The following is a 9,166-nucleotide window of genomic DNA, read 5'->3' on the forward strand; positions in this document are numbered from 1 at the left end:
CAATAATGACAGGGTGATTCAGAAGGACAAGTAAAATGATAGCCTCGCAGGGGATCTGCTACGACCCACCCTCCACCCAGAACTTTGTCCCTTTAGGATGCCCACTGCCCCACCTTACCCTAATGAAAGGCCACTGTCCTGACAGTGAAAAAATGACAAAATCAGAAACACATTCCAATGATATCTGACGAAAGCTTTCACATGGTTATCAAGAAGACTTGTCCCCAAGCTCAGGCTCAGAACCAAACACTATTTCATCCTTAAACCACCATCCATTTCATTTTCTTATCCGTAGAAAGCACTTGCCTGGGTGGGTGTTGGGGAGGGTAGATGGTTGCTAAAGACTTTCCCAGCTCTGCCATTTCTAGACTAAATTTAAGGTATTCCTCTACTGAGGAGTGAGCCAGAACATCCTCTCCCATGCCTACCTATCACATTTATCATTTGCCTCTGGAACTCTGCATCCCTTTCTCAGGATCTCTTAGTATTGGCAATTATGGACTCAAAATTTGATCAGCCACTAATGACCATTGTCCTGCTTCAGTAGCTGAAAAGGAGCTTGTGAGGCTAGGGAGAGTGAGAAGAGGAGCTGGGGCAGAGTCACCCTGGGGTGATGGGATCTTTGCTTTTCTGCACATTCGAAAATGAAGTCTTAGCTGACTGCTGATGTGAGCTTGCCTGCAAAGCTAGTGAGTCTGGGAAAGGAGGTGGCTGGGACAGGTGCCATTGCCAGCTGGTAGGTTTGCTGGAGCCAGCAAAGGCATTTTCTGGCTTCCTCAGTCCTCTGCCCCAGAGGGCTTCAGAGAGTGGCAAGGGGCCTTCTGCCAAGGAAGGCCCTTCCTTGTGAGGTCCTATGTACTCCTGTCTACTGTTGATGGCATCTTTGGTCTTAAGGGTAGCTGGACCCCATGCCACCACCAGGCTTCCATCTGGCCCCTGGTTACATGATTTTCTGTTGAGCAAATAAAAACGCTCTTCTCTGCACTCCAAAAGACAAAGCTATTCATTCACAGGAGCCACTGCCCAGCTGACTGATGTTTTGGCCTTCCTGCTCTGCAGCCAGATGTGCCGCTGAACCCAAAGGTGAAAGGCTTTGTCACCCATTTTCATCCCCCAGTTGGCCAGTTGTTGCTCAGGATTATCCAAGAATTTTGACATTTGTCTTTCCTCCTCTACTGCTGCCTCCACAGCTCTTATTGGCTCTTAAGGTGGAGCTGTGGAACAAGCTAACCACAGCAAGGCAGTAACAGTGTGGCTCAGTCTGTGGAGAGAGGAGACATATTCAAGGGACACTGTACTTCCACCTTCTGCTGAAGTGCTGCCCACATCATGTTTTGCCTTTGCAGAGGTGCCAAAAGCCAGCAGTTTAACCCTAGCAGGCACCATCGCCATAGCCCTGACAGTATGGTTGTGCATGTTGTTCGGCTCTATGATATAGTCGCCAAGCTTAAAACCCATCAAAAACCTAAGAAGGACCCAGGTGACAAAGGCAAGACCCCTCCTTGGTCAGTCAGAACTCTCCAACTCCAGAACTGAAGTACAAAGTAATCAAAGTGACTTTTGCTTTTTTGCCTTATGTGGCATGAAAACCTGGCAGAAATTCAATGACAGAAATGTAAATGGCAGAATGATTTCATGCACTTTAAACAGCTGTAAAGCCAGAAGTACCTGCATCTTTGTCAATCTAGATGCAGCCCTTGTTTTTAAAACTGCATCATGGCTTGCATTTCAAGGACTTGATGTGAAAATAGTTGGAATTCTTCAAGCTTGAAGGCTAGGAGTGACTTGGGTCAATAGATCGTGTGTTTATTAGCCAATTTAAGCTAAATTCCTCTTTCTCCTAAATATCATATGTGACCATGAAGAGCTTTATGATGAAAGATTTGGCTGCACTTATTGCTGGAGTTGGTCGTGAGATAGGAGCATTCTTAGCAATTGAGAAATGACTGATTTACACAGAGAAAGCAAGTTTCCTTACTTGAAAGCACTGAAGACTGAAAGGGCATGAGGATCTTGCTCTGGCTAGGTTCTCAGACCTGTGCAGCATCCAATGCAAGGAAAAGGAAAGTTGGCTTTTCCTTGCATGACTGCCAGACACCTAAGGACTCCCTCTCTAAACTTCCTGACTGGAGGAGGCCACTTATTATGATTATCCTGAGCCAGAAATGAAGCAACACCTGATGCAACCTGCTAGGTCACCAAGGAGGAGTGGCATTGCACTGAGCTAAGCTGAAGTGATTCTAGAGCACAACTGACAAGTTTGCTTCAACATATTGAGTCTCTGGGGAGAATGGAAACAGGGGGAAACTGATGGAGCTGATCCCAAAGTGGCATTTGGTCGGGTTGACTGGAGAATGGAAAATATGGGCCATGTACTCGAGGATGCTTTGTCATAAAGGCTCACATTCTACATCTGCAGCCCTGGCTGTGCCCTTCCAAAGACATAGCTATGAGGAGCTTTTCATGCTTTTCCCCAAGAGAGAAGAGCCTCAGTGAGAAGGCTCTTCCAGAACTTAATTGCTGAAGAATTTCTGACTTGTTATAACCTCAGTGCTGCTCAGCAGTCTTTGATTTACTTGCAGTTCACTCAAGAGATGGTCATTGAAAACATTTGAAAAACACCAAGGTGATTTTTAGAGCCTTAAGCTCTAGCAGAAGCTAACAGACTGTTTGTCAGCCCACTCATTTGTTGTGGTTTAATGGTATAAGCACAGAGCACTCAGGAGCATATATAGAAAAATGTGGGTTAAACCAAAGAGGTTAAACTGAAGTCATGAATTGCCTTCTCTTTCAAGCACTCCTTAAGATCAATTCCCCCTTAAAACCCATTTTATGGATTTCTATGAAAAATGATCTAAAGGTTTTTATTCAAACTGTGCTCAGTACTTCCTGGTGGCTCAGGACTCTCAGGCAGGCTGATGGGCTACTGGAGGAGAATATTTGGGGTGACTGGATGGCCTCATGGACTGCTAGGAACAAAACTCTCCATTTCCACTTGCACCCAGTGAAATCCTTCCTGTCCTCTGGGCGTAGTTCCATGTTCCCTCTTCCACAGACCTTCCAGGAGTGTCCTGTAGGAGCCCAGCGTTCCCTCCTCCGGGCTCCACACCTATTTGGTTGGGTCCCCCACCAATTCCAAAAGCTGGATGACATCTTAGTGAAGACTTCATCTTCCCTACTGTGCAACCGTCTATTTCCCATTTCCTTTCCTTCCTCAAACAACAGCTTTTTCCTTATCCATCTCCTTTCCCTTTCCTATTATAACAAATGCTTGGGGATCTCTGTTCATGTAATATTTTGTTGTTTTTAAAAAATACAGTATCAAGAACTTTTCCTCTTATCGCTCTCAGAGAGAACAGCAGTAGGCCAGGAAGCAAGTTGGACACCAATACGATTGGAGGCTAGAAAAGTGCAATCAGAGAAATGGCAAGACAGAGAAAGAGGTGAAGAAAAGTGAACAAAAACAAAGGAAAATCCTCCTGAGGGAAGTCCACGCAGCCATTTCAGGTTGGATGGAAGCTGTCGAGGAGATCCAAAGACATCTGTCACAATGAGTATTAAGGAATTCCTTTGCTTGGGCTTGGGAGGGGCATCAGAAAGCTGGACTTCAGAGGCAGCTTACCGGAGGCAGACCGAAGCTTGGAAGATGGGAGTTTGGAAGTTGGATTATTGCCTATGTGGGGAAATCCCCAAAGACCAATTTCTCACACTGTACTCAGCTACATTTCTCTCACTATGGACACAGCTTGTCATTTTTGTCCTGTCTCTGATATCCAGAGATTTGCACTCTTCCAAGGTCATTTTTGCCCCTCACAGGGATAATACTGAGATGACACAATGCTTCCCTTCCAAATTAAGACAGTTTAGCCTTTCTGAGCCTAACTTTACGAGGGGCAAGCTTTAGTTCATTTTGGATACCAAGTCTACACCTCTAAAGTGAAAGCTTGTTCCAGGAAGTAAGGCAGAGAGTGCACGTCCCTCTGCTCTCCCAAGGGTTCTCAGAGCCAGGGGCGATGGCCCTGAACTGACCCTACTCTGACTGACCCATTGTGCCTGCCCTTCCTTCTTTATATGGCTATCTAAAATATGCCACTGCTCTCTCTGGCCTAAATCTTCTGCTCTTCATCCTTTAATTAACTAGACCTGATTGATTAGCTTCTTTTTCATTAAGTATCATTGGATTGCTTTGTCTTTGTAAGGTTACAGTTATTACTGGCTACATTTGGCCCATTGGGAATAACTAGAATCTTCAAAAATACTGGTTATGCTGGGATTAAAAAAATAAAAGTTCAGAGTATATGATTCACCAAGGATTAAATAAAGATTGTTCTTTAAAGTTACACACACACACACACACACACACAAACACACACACACACACACACACAGTTTTTAAGTTTCTGTAGTCATTTCTCTACCAGAGAAAAAAATTCTGCTAGATCCCTTCTTCAATGGTAAAGCTACAATTCTAAAATGGCAACAAAGGGAAAAAGAAATCTAGACTTATTGCATCTCCCCTTCTATCACCCAGTTACACCTTTCTGACAATCAAACACACACACACACACACACACACACACAGTTTTTAAGTTTCTGTAGTCATTTCTCTACCAGAGAAAAAAATTCTGCTAGATCCCTTCTTCAATGGTAAAGCTACAATTCTAAAATGGCAACAAAGGGAAAAAGAAATCTAGACTTATTGCATCTCCCCTTCTATCACCCAGTTACACCTTTCTGACAATCATTTTGGGTTCTCACCAAGCGATTCATTATCTCTTCCCCACCCCATGTCACTCCAGGCTTCTCACCTCTGTCAGCCCAAATAGTCTTCATAGTCTATGTAGTCTATGTCCATGCTGCTACTCCTGGCAGACAGGAACTAACACCAAGGCAATTGCAAATTCAGGTGACCAGCCTTTATACTGTCCATTCTACTGTGAAGTGCCATTATTCACCTGAGGGAATTCAGAGACCTGGCCCAGGCCCAAAGGTATGTCACGAACTCAGTCACAGATTCAGAGAATGGTGGGGCTGAGTTTTGGCCCATCTCAGAAGGCACTGATCAAATCCAAGTCTGAGTCAACCTTTAGCCATAACTTCCTATAAACAGCAGCCTGTTTCTGTCTGGAAAACACTGGAGGAAATGTTAAAGTAGATGAAGTGTCATCCTTGGTGTCCTCTTACTACTGAAGGTGTCAGAGTCACAGATCAAGCCTCAGACTGAGACTTTCTATCTCCATAACCAGCTCTAGTTCCATTCATGCCTCTGGAAGCCTCCCTGTGATCTTCTGAGTCCAGCTCACAGGCACCCCCTCTAGGAGGCCTTCTTATGTGTCCAGCTTGCATCTTTCTTCTGAAGCCCCATGACCCTTGGGCTTGCCTTTACTATGTGTCTGGCACTTTTTACCCCTAGACAGGAAGATCCTCAAGAGCGTTCTCTGGGTCCTCTGTAGGGCTGAGCCTGGTACACAAGAAAGGCTGGGAAAAGGTGAGACTCCCTTCATGGCACCCACACACTGCCAGGAGGCTGCCTCTTTCTACAGTTGGTCAGACTCTCCTCCCTCTCATCCTCAGCCCATTCCTGAAGTACCTTTCTCTTCCACTGTCTTCCGCCAAATGTCCCTTTGAGATAGAACCCTCTGGGAAGCTGTTAGCTCTTAACTGCTTAGAATGTTGCTGTTCCCAGAAGCCTTTGCACTGAAGGGTGCAGATGGGAGAGAGGTGTTTGACAGGGGAGAGTGATAGCCTTGACTTCCCAGTGCCATGCTCTTCTGCTGGAGGATTCAGTAGGAAAGGCTGAGCCAAGGAAGACTCTGAAGGCAGAGAGGGCTCCTTTGAACACCTTTAGTCACAGCACCTTAGTGATCTCACCTGCTTTCTTCTCCTTTTGCTAATTTTTTTTTAAAGACACATGTCCTGGCATATCATAACCCTTGAATAAATAATGGCTTTTAGTATTTCCCTTCCCAAAAAGTCCAGGATGTAAACACTCAAAACACATCTCGCCAACCTTAAACACACAGCACTTGGAGACCCAAGTCAGAGATGCCAGGGAGGCTGGTAGAACAGCCTCTTTATCTCTAGGAGTGGACACATTTTGAGCAAAGATAGGGCAGGTGGTTTGTGCCTGGGCAGCAGCTAATGACTGGAGAGAGGGACCATCCAAGAGAAAAATGGAGCTCATCACATGTCAGAAAACGGAGGGGAGAGGAGCCACACTGAAGGGAGCCATGGTGACCAGTTCAACTGGACATCACAGACGCATGTGTTACATCACAGCTGCATTTGATTTCTGAGAGACCAAAGGTCCCAGACTGAGGGGGGGACCTAGGGCCTCAGGAAGTGAGCAAATCATCCTAAGGTGCAAGTAAGCACCAAGGAAAGGGCAAGGCTCAGGATACAGCATGGTGCTCAAGTAGAAAAGGTGAGGGTAGGAGGGGTAGCAGTGCTTTCAGACCTTCCAAACTCATCAACTGTAGTAACAAGTCCAGAAAGATGAGGCCAGGTAGAAAACCAGGATGAGAGAGGAGGAAATCATTAGAAACCTGAACTAGCTCTGAGAGTAACTGTTTCAAATAATTTACTTGGCGATGTTTTTAAAAATCAACATTTTTTATTGGTTTCCTGGATTTGAAGCCTCCATATGTATTGAGTTGAATTTCCTGGTTGGCCCCTTTCCCTGGTTTTGAATTTACACAAGCCATCCCCTTTACTGGGTAGTACTATGGAAATCACTTTATATTTGCTTATCTCCTTTTAGCTGCCAGTCAAATAAAGGGATCTTTCCACAACTTATTCTTCTCCTTTACCCAGCATCACCAGCACTGTCAGTGTGATGTCTGAGAGAGAGGCAGCAGTACTCACTTTTCCAGGAATAAGCCTCTCCCTAATTGTGTTCAGCTCAAGCCCATTCCCAAGTCATACTAACAGTGGTTTTCCATGGGTGTCGACTATGGGGAATGCTTATTTCCTCTGCACTTTCTACATTCTCTAGCATTATGTCCATAGTTAATTTTTTGATTTGTTTTAAAAGTAGATTGGAGGCTATTGGAGTTATCACTTTTAGAAAGTCTTCTAAGAGGGCCAGGGATTTAGCTCAGTGGTTCTGCCTCCTGCCTCGCAAGCGCAAAGACCCAAGTTCGATCCCCAGTACCAAAAAATAAATAAACAAATAAATAAAGAAAGAAAGAAATAAGTAAGTAAAAGTCCTCTAAGAGAATCCTTCTAAGTCACACATTTCCATAATTTGACAATACCTCTGGCTCTCTTTCAAGAGAAAATCCTCAAGATGATCCAAGGTATTTAATTTGTTTTTAAAGAGCTACCAAGAAAAAAAAAAAAACAAAAAACAAAAAACTACTAGGCAAAGACCTATAGGGTGTGCTTTAGGGTTGCATTTAAAACTGGTCACTTCTCACCACCATAACCTCCAAGTGGCTGATGCTTCTCTTTGATGTGGACTGTCCCTCTTGAGAATCAACTACTTAATGTGTTACAGGAATATGTAACTTTGGAAGCTGTCTGAGAAATACATTTAGAGTAGGCTAATCCCTTGAGTTTCCTCTTGGAAGCATCCACTTTCTGCCATGAATTGAAGCAGCACTGGGTCTAAACTGGCACCATGTTCTTGGACTTCCCAGCCTCCAGCCAGTAAATCACTGTTCCTTGAAAACGTCCCAGTCTCGGGGACTAAGACAGTGCCTGATTCTGCCTGGGAGAAGAGAGTGGTGAAGAAACAAGGGAAGAGGATCACAACGAATATCACAAAGGAAGATAAGCGACCCCGACTTAGAGGTAACCTGTACCTGGCCTGGACAAGAGAAGAGGTAACGTGTGGGAAGGCAGAGAGGAAAGCAGGAGGCCACATAAAGAGAAAGGCTCATGAGTAGCAAAGGGAGTGATCTAGGGCCCATTCTACCAAAATGTTAAGCCTGAGCCCCATTTGACACACTCATAGCAAAAACACAGACCATGGTAGGGACAGGGACCCCAGGCCTTGCCTGCTACTCATTAGAAGCATGATTGTGTTTCCTTCTGGGACAATCAGGGACATAAAAGCCATTTTTGCTACAAACCATGACTTCACTGGAGCCTACAGATGCGCGACAGGTAACTAAGAGCAGAGCAAAGCTTGACCTTCATTCTGTATCCTTTGTCACTGTAAACCTTGGATCAGATCTCTGCCCAGCTCTGCCCAGGTGTGTGTTGACCATTTAGGGAGTAATGTCCAGGAGCTGGCTGGACAGGGTAGTTCATCCCTGAGCTTATAGAACCTCATCCCCTTTAGGACTCAGGACCCCAGGATAAGGGATCTTCAGGGACCTCCAGTGACACAGAAGCCTCCAGCCACTGTCCTAAACCTTTGACCACCTGGATTCCAGGAGAAATGGACACCTTAGAACTGAGGCCACCCAGAAGGACAGTCCTTTCCTGGGAACAGAGCCATCCCTTAGCTATGAGGACCTATGGTTCCAGGACTGAGTGAGTAATGACTGACCAGACCCCAGCCCACCAGCTTCCTCTGGAAAAGCTGGCTTCTGCTTCTGCGAGTGGATCAGACTGTGCCCCCTCCTGCTCCCTAGGCTTGGGACCTTTCCTGTGTTCCCTCTAACTTTCCAATTTCAGCCTTTCCCCTCTAAGTCTGTGCTTTAATTTTAATTTCCATTTCTACTAAAGCAAGGAAGGACCCATGCTAGCTAGTGACTCATTGACCTAGGACACACCAATGTGGCAGGCAGAATTTTAAGATGACCCCCAAGATTCCTGTCCCCAGTATGTACACCTGTTTAGTCCTCCACCCTTGAGAATTTACAGGACCTGTACATATGATATAATGTCATGTCTGCAATTATATTTCCTTATTTGGCTGAAGAGCTTTTACAGATATAATCAAGGTCCTTAAGCAGTTGACTCACAAAGGGAGATTTTCCTGGGTGGGCCTGGCCTAATTAGGCAAACTCTTTAAAAGAGCCCAGGCCCAGAAGTCAGAATGATTTATAGCATCTCCAGAGACGGTCTTAAAAAAGCAACCTGTCCCGTACAGAAGGCCACACAACACGGAATGGTAGGTAGCTCTGGAGGTGCTGTCAATAAGTGGGAAGCTTGGAAGAGAATCCCATATTTCAGCAAAATGGCAGCCCTGACCAACACCATGTTGTCATCTTGG

At 45.2% G+C, this 9,166-nt stretch overlaps 1 long non-coding RNA gene across 1 annotated transcript; it reads left to right on the top strand.

Moving 5' to 3' along the window:
- Positions 1-6,322: 6,322 nt before the first annotated feature.
- LOC104872577 lies at positions 6,323-8,748 on the top strand. The gene is made up of 3 exons (XR_783217.1): positions 6,323-6,424; positions 7,641-7,826; positions 8,288-8,748. It is a non-coding gene; the product is annotated as an uncharacterized LOC104872577 (long non-coding RNA).
- The last annotated feature ends 418 nt before the right edge of the window (positions 8,749-9,166 follow it).

The sequence above is a fragment of the Fukomys damarensis genome, unplaced genomic scaffold, assembly GCF_012274545.1.
Source record: "Fukomys damarensis isolate Sample0158 unplaced genomic scaffold, DMR_v1.0_HiC HiC_scaffold_17, whole genome shotgun sequence".
Classification (NCBI taxonomy): domain Eukaryota; kingdom Metazoa; phylum Chordata; class Mammalia; order Rodentia; family Bathyergidae; genus Fukomys; species Fukomys damarensis.